The sequence below is a fragment of the Cebus imitator genome, unplaced genomic scaffold, assembly GCF_001604975.1.
Source record: "Cebus imitator isolate Cc_AM_T3 unplaced genomic scaffold, Cebus_imitator-1.0 Scaffold471, whole genome shotgun sequence".
In the NCBI taxonomy this organism is placed as follows: Eukaryota; Metazoa; Chordata; class Mammalia; order Primates; family Cebidae; genus Cebus; species Cebus imitator.
In genome coordinates, this window is record NW_016107786.1 from 1,521,771 (window position 1) to 1,529,509 (window position 7,739).

The following is a 7,739-nucleotide window of genomic DNA, read 5'->3' on the forward strand; positions in this document are numbered from 1 at the left end:
GCCAGTGAGGAGTGCAGGCTGCAAAGCTTAGCGGAAGTGGCCTGGCCCAGGCGTACCGCCGGGGCGTGACCTGAACGAATGGACCTTAGCCCTGACGTCAAGGGCGTAACGTAGTCGGAAGGGTGTAAAAAAGATGGTCGAATCCGCGGGAGGGGCGGCCTCAGGCGGAGGAGAGTAGGGACGTGGGCCCAAGGGAGGGAGATGGGGGTAGGCGATCACTGGTATGTGAAACGAACTACACTCAGAGGCGTGGACTGGGCGAAGCGTGCAAAAGTGGCCACAGTTGGAGAGGCGGGCCGCGGAATAGTGACCGGGAGTGGACGTAGCGCTAAAAGGAAAGTAAGGACATGACGTAGGCAGAACGCAGAGACGTGCCTTGTTGCTCTGAGGGGCGTAACAAAGATGGTAGGGCAGAGGAGTGGGCAAGTTACCATGCAGGTGCGTGGCAGACAGGAGATGTGTAGCCAGAGCGGAGAGTAGGTCTGGGCTCCGGCGCTGGGGAAACGTGGCCAGAGCGAGATTTGAGCCTGGGTCGGGGACGGAAGCGGAACTGAAAGGGGCGTAGCCTGGAATGACGAAATGACGTTTGCTGCGTGGAGGACGTGGCTAAACGTGAGGGGGCGTGGCCAAGATGGCCGCGTGCAGGAGCCTTGGGTCCCAGGAGCGAACGAAGTGGTTGTGGCTCAGGCAAATCGTTCTGGTAAGGGCGGGAGACAATGAGGAGCGTGGTCAGCAGCGGGGCGTGGTATGCCTGAAAGGGCAGGAACTGCCCCCCTTGCCGCAAACATGATTGGGTGCCGCTATGGGCCCTGGAGCCAGAAAAGTTTTTTGTTCCGCGAGGCTGGCCTGGGTCCCGACGGGGCTTCTGTGAGGAATGGGAGTGCGAGGGTGGCCGCGGGGGAATAGCCACTTCCCCACTCTAGCTCTCTTTCTCCGCAAAGGGGGTCACCAGACACCCTTTTAGGATTCTGTCTATTAAAAGGCAGAACAGCTTTCCCAGAGACTTTGCGGGATGAGAGGAGTGCATTTCCAGAAACCTAGGAGCAGGAAGATGGGACTCCCTCTGGTCTACAAGGTTGATGTTCCCACCTGACTATGCCAGGGACTATAGACATACACAGCCACCCCCAGAGTAGATCAGAAGCACAATTGCGTCCCGTGGACAAATCTGAGTTTTTCTAATGTGCCCTGCCCCAGAGCTGGAGGAGAGGAACCTCCAAAATACAGACAGTTTTGGTGGCTGGGATTCTGTGTGATATTCAACGTTAAATGCTACTGTTCTGAGGCTGCTGGAAACGCGTTAGTATTAATATCAGTGTACTTCCTTCACATTTACTTTTGCTGGAAATCCTTGGGAAAGGAGTTAATGAAGTTGCATACACCTCAGTTTGTTTATATGCTCTGTGTTAGCTGTTAAAAACGCGCGCTTTGAATGATGAGACCCTCCAAACAGGCTTTGTGTTGTGAGCAACATGGCTGTTTATTCGCCTGGGTGCAGGTGGGCTAAGGCGGAAAAGGGCTTAAGCAAAGGGCAGTGGGATAGGAGCTGGCTTTATAGGTTTGGGATGGGCAGTGGAAAGTTACAGAGTAAAATCAGTTACAATGGTGGGGGTAGGGGCAGGGAGTATACATTACCTTAAGTTCAGTTACAGTGGCGGATGGGGTAAGGTGTAATAGTGGTTAAGATGGCAGGGTTGGGTGAGGAGTATTCACATTATCATAATAACAGTTAAGATGGCAGGGTGGGGTGAGGGGAAGCTTATATATGGGGAAGCTCTGCAGGGCGATCAGGGATAATGGCGAATGCAGGCAGGCAGGACTTTAGACTTTCTGGGTACGGGCTTGCACATGGAGGCCTGACATTAGCCACTGAATACCACATTGCTTTCTGCTTCCCCTCCTTCCTTTACTGATAATCTGACCATTTCCACTTTGCACTTTAAAAGTCTTGCTGAAGTATGGAGAATAGTCAGAAATCTCTGGTGAGAAAAGTTGCCCCTGCACATCTCGCAGAGGAGTCGCTGTTCACAGCCTGCATTAGAGTCCCCAGTGAACCAAAGTTCATTCTGTCTCCCCTGTCTTCAGGGACTTAGTGAAAAACTGCACTATTCTTGAATATTTTGGAAATGAAAAACTTTCTGGGTTATTTTAAATCAGTACCTGGACTGGAATTAACCGAAAGGCCAAAACAGCAAGGGCACCATTCTCAGTGCCTATACGTAGCTGCCCTGTTCATGGAGCCAGGCAAAAAGGCTGCCACGGCTCACAGTTGGAATACAATAAAGGTTGAGTGCCTTCTGAGTGCATATGAATATTAGGAAAATCTGGTGGAAAGAGGGAAATTAATCACATCACTGGCCACACTGGGGCAGTTAGTTGCAACACACAAATCAGGTATAAGAAATATATTTTGAAACCTTTGGCAACCTCAGATTGGGATCATGCTCTCAAGGAAGAAGTGAGTGACAGGAGGAAGCTAAGCTTTCTTCAGACATAGTGTAATCTCTAATTTAAATTTCAGGAAATTGCAAAAGGCAGGCTTTCTTTTGAAATCAGGAGTTGAGAAAATGAAGAGTCTGATGCCAGTCAAGGAATTTTTCAATATAATTGTAACCTTTTGTTAGTACTTTTGCTGTCTGTTTTGTGTAAGTCGTTTAATCAGGCAGAGTTCAAGCTATGAGGCATTTAATAAATACATTGCTTATGAATGACATTTAAAGACTTTTAGAATCTTTTTTCACACATTTCTAAGGCTGCAAAACAACAGAAAAAGAATATGTTAGTAATATCCAAGGCATACATGACTAATCAGTGACAGTACAGAAGGCTTAGCTCTCCTAGGCCCTATCCAGCCACAAACTGGTAATTGTTGAAATAGAGTATTGGATATATAGGTGATTTATTCTCACCTTTTTTGGTACAAGTTTGAAGTTTGCTGTAATAAGGAGAAAACAGATTCTAGATTCAGTTGACCCATGGTCTGTTGCTGTTTAAACCTGCTAAGTGAATTCAGGTAGTGAAGTTATTTAAAAACTAGATGCTCTTACCTGGCTCCAGGTACTATCAAGGTAAGATATTTAAAGCTTATTGTCAGTCTGTCTTTTAAATCCTGAGCCAGACTTTTACATGGCTTCAGCAAGGTGATTTCTCATCTCCTTAGACATTTTGGCATCCACACTCTCACTAAAAACTGTATTTACACAAACACAGATAACACTAAACAAAAGTGATTTTTACTTTGAGAATTGTTGACACCTTTTAGGCAATGCAGACATACTTTAGGTGTCACTTGCTGTTACGAGTTGAATTGTACCCTCCCATTTCAAATTCATACGTTTAAGTCTTAAGCCTCAATACCTCAGAATGTGACCTCACGTGAAGATTGGGTCTTTATTGAGGTAATGACAGTCATTAGGGTGGCCTCTAGTCCAATATAGCTGGTGTCCTTAATTAAAGGGGAAATTTGGACACAGACAAGATGAGAAAGGCTTATAAAAATTGGACTTAATGCTGACAAAAACCAAGGAATTGCCAAAAGCAAAGTTTATTAAGTGTTCTCTAGAGAAAGAAAACCAATTGTGTGTGTGTGTGTGTGTGTGTGTGTGTGTGTGTGTGTTTGTATGTGGGTGTTTAGAGAGATTTGTTTTTTTAAATTGGTTTGTGAATGTAGGGGTTGGCAAATCTAAAATTTGCAGTGCAGGCCATCAGGCTAGAAACCAGGGAATATTGATATTACAGCCTGTCTTACTCTGTTTTGTGCTATGACAATACCTGACACTGGATAATTTATAATGAACAGAAATTTATGTGGCTCATGATTCTGGAGGCTGGGAAGTCTAAGGGCAAGGTGCAGCATCTGCTCAGCATCTAGTGAGGGCCCTCTTGCATCATCCCATAGCACAAGGCAGAAGGGCAAGAGCATGTGCATGTGAGAGGTTAGGGGTGAAGAAGGAGGGAGGGAGGGGAAGGAGGCCAAATTTGTCCTTTTATCAGGAACCCACTACCTCAGAAACTAATCTGCTCCCCCCAGTAATGGTATTAATCCATTAATGAGGGGAGAGCCCTCATGATTTAATCACCTCTCGACACTCGCATTGCGGATTAAGTTTCCAGCACATGAACTTTGGGGACATGTTCAGACTGGATTGTGAGCACAAACTGGTGCCGTGGCACAGCTCCAGTCCAAAGGCAGTCTGGAGGTAGAATTTCCTCTTCCTCAGGGGACCTGTCTTTTTTCACTGAAGACTGATTGGGTAGAGCCCACCCACATGAAGGGTAATCAGCTTTTTTTTTTTTAAAGGTGGGGTTTCACCATGATGGCCAGGCTGGTCTTGAACTCCTGACCTCAGGTGATCCACCCACCTCGACCGCCCAAAGTGCTAGGATTACAGGCGTGAGCCACAGCGCCCAGCTGGGTAATCAGCTTTATTCCAAGTCTACTGATTTAAATGTTAATCTCATCTTAAAAATACATTCACAGTGACATTTAAAGTGGTATTTGACCAAATATCTGGGTACTATGACCTAGCCAAGTTGGCACATAAAATTATCCAAGTAGAAAGGCCTGGAACAGATCTTTCACTGCCCTCGGAAGGAACCCTGCAAAGAACTTGGACCTCAGATTTCTAGATTTTAGCCTTCAAAACCATGAGACAACAAATTTTGTGTGTGTGTGTGTGTGTGTGTGTGTGTGTGTGTGTGTGTGTGTGTTTAGATGAAGTCTCACTGTTGCCCAAGCTGGAGTGCAGTGGCACAATCTCAGCTCACTGCAACCTCCATCTCCCGGGTTCAAGCAATTCTCTTGCCTCAGCCTCCTGAGTAGCTGGGACCACAAGCACTCGCCACCATGCCTGGCTAATTTTTGTATTTTTAGTAGAGGCTGGGTTTCACTATGTTGGCCAGGCTAGTCTTGAACTCCTGGCCTCATGATCTGCCCACCGCGTCCTCCCAAAATGCTAGGATTACAGGTGTGAGCCACTGCACCCAGCCAAGACAACAAAAATATTTAAGCCACCCAGTCTATGGTACCTTATTACAGGCTAATACATTGGCCTAAAGACCTCAGGTAGGGAGTTAGGCCTAGAGATAAGGAACCTCCATGGGATTCACTGACTTCCAACCAGTCCCCTTTAATGTAATGGCTGCACATCTCTGGCTCCCTGAGTTCAGCGCACATTAGCAAGGTGACACATATGCAAAGCAAAGCTCCTGGTACTGTGCCGAAAGACTCGCTTCTCACCCTGCTGTGCTTCATTTCACAGTGCACACAGAGATGATTCTCCCATCTTTCACATAGGTGTAGCCTTCTCTCTAGCTCAGATGGAGGAAGGTCAAGGACAGCAGTACAGAGGAGAAGAGCTAATTCACAGCCAATTACTAGCAGGAATGTACACAAAGAGGGGAGGATGAAAGCACAATATTTGCCTCCTTGCTCAGCATCACTGGGAACCGTGACGTGGGTTTCATTTCTTACACTCTTCTGGAAAGATGGTATGAAGCAATAAAGTTCAGATTTGTAAGAGAAATGTGACTTTAGTGCCCCTCAACTCCTATGTTTGTGCCTTTTGACACCTGTTCCCACCTACCCCAACCCCCACCACCACTCCAGCATGGCCATACTGCTGAGAGCCCTTCTTTTGGCAAGAGAAGGCAGAATCTGAGGTGGCAAAAACACCCTGCTGTAAACTGATTTGCTCTGTGTTTTTCTTACCCATAGTATGTGCATTTCAAGAGGCTCCTAAGGGAGAAATTAGGTACCTGGAAGATAGAGTTCGAAGCCTTGGTCATCTTTGCATCATAGCACCACCACTGTGCTTGGAGCAAAAGAAATGACAATATAGTTTGAAATGAAAGTGCTAACTGGCAGAATCCCAGCCCTGTGAGACTAGATGAGGTTCATATTCAGGGAGGGTCCTCTTTTAGATCAGGCAGTATTTGGGGGGTCCTTTGGATCTTTTAGATAGGGATATGAGACCCCCCTCTCAAAGGAGAAATATTTAAAAGTGTTTTAAAAGTATAGACACCCCTACAAATGGGTGATGGCGGCGTTTGAGTAAAGGAAAGACCCCTAGTACTGTCTCAGAGTGTGCTGGCAGCATGGCACAGTTCTTGGTTCTTGAAGTTAGGACCAACATCTTTGTCACCAAGGGAGCCTGCTCAGGTTACTCGGCTAGTACTCCCAGCACCTATTTTGAATGAGGCACTGTGTCCCTAAGAGATGCAGCTCTGATCAAGGCAGACATGGTCCCTACCACTTTGGGGCTTAGATACTGGAGAGGATGCATTCTTAAAGTACATTCCTGGTCAGATATTAATTCAACTTCCATAAACACTGTGACCACGAGGCAGGTTCTGGGCTGACCTGGTAAGCACGTGGTCAGGGAAGCTTTGAGGAAGTGACGGTGGTGTCAGTCACCTGAAGTGGGGGTAGGGATTCACCAGGCACCAATGGAGGAAGAGTTCAGGAAAGGAAGAACATCTGCACAGGCCGGAGGGAAAGACAGGAATTGGAAGAACTGAAGTCCATATGGCTGGTGGGTGGGCAGGAGCACCAAGTGAATGTCAGGGAAAGCAAATGGGTTTGTCATCTTGGGTGACCAATGAGTTTGAGGAACAAAAGGGATAATCGACTCCCATTTGCCCTCCCCTCCACCTAAGGGTATGTATTACTGGTCTGAATATTGTCCTACTTAGAAGTTTTCCCATGATCTTAAGTCTCTATTGTTTATAGCTTTTGCTTCCCTACCCTCTTCCCTCTAGGTTATTGGATTCCTGCAAGTTGTTTGAGAACTGATCGAGGTTTCAGGGTAAAGATGCTGGTGATTAACAGCCTGAGGATCATTCGTCCTGTGTCTCCATGCAAATTGCTGTGGAGAACCTTCCAGATTCCAAGACCCAAGCCATCCTGCAGCCTCTGTACTTGCACTTACAAAATCCAGAAATAAGCCTGTGAGTACACTATTTCATTAAAGAGAGGAGAAAAGGCTTGCTGGTTTTATAAAAATCACGTGTTAAGCATTTGTAGCTGTGATGTCATTGGCATTCCAGTGTAAGATTATATGCCTTATGGACTGTGAGAATAACTGTTTCTCTATCCAGTAAAATAAATGTGGAACCTTCTTTCTTGGCAAATGTTAAAATGTTAAAATGATGTCATGCAGAAACTAGAGAAGATTTCAGATATTCTGGAACCTGTTCTTTATTATTTCTTGTTAGCAGTTGTCTTTTTACTAAGGTTGATCCACAAACTGCAAATTATTTCTGTGAATCTTAAATTGCTGGAAGCTGCACATGAATGTTGGCAAGCAGTTCAGTGGATTCATGCTTCAGAATATTCTGTCCACAGTTAAGAATTGCAGAGTTAATTCCAGCTGACTGGTTTGCAAGTGTGTGCTCTGCTGTAAACACAGAAGGTCATGTGACATAGCAAATGGTCTTCCTCAAGCCTTTCTCATCTCATTCCCCTCCTGGAAATACAAGGTACTATCCACGTCTGGATGTTGCAGGGATTCTGCACTGTGGCACGATGGCCATTGGGGTTGGATCATTCTGTGGTGTGGGGGCTGCTCTCTGCTCACTAGATGCTGAACGGCATCCCTGATCTCTTGCCAGTAGCACTCCCCAAATGTTCACATTCAGATATGTATCAAGACATTGCTAAATGTTCCCCCGGAGGGAGGGCAAAATGACCCTGGGAGAGGACCACTGAGATGACAGGAGAGATGTCTGTGATGGTGGAG

The 7,739-nt window shown here is 46.2% G+C and overlaps 1 pseudogene across 1 annotated transcript in view; it reads left to right on the plus strand.

Annotated features, from left to right (window-relative positions):
* The first annotated feature begins 564 nt into the window (after positions 1–564).
* LOC108291908 overlaps positions 565–7,739 on the plus strand; it is a 21,433-nt pseudogene continuing 14,258 nt past the window's right edge. Inside the window, exons 1-2 of the transcript XR_001820082.2 lie at positions 565–700; positions 6,760–6,948. The product of XR_001820082.2 is annotated as a carbonic anhydrase 5B, mitochondrial-like (transcript). The remainder of the gene's footprint in view (positions 701–6,759; positions 6,949–7,739) is intronic.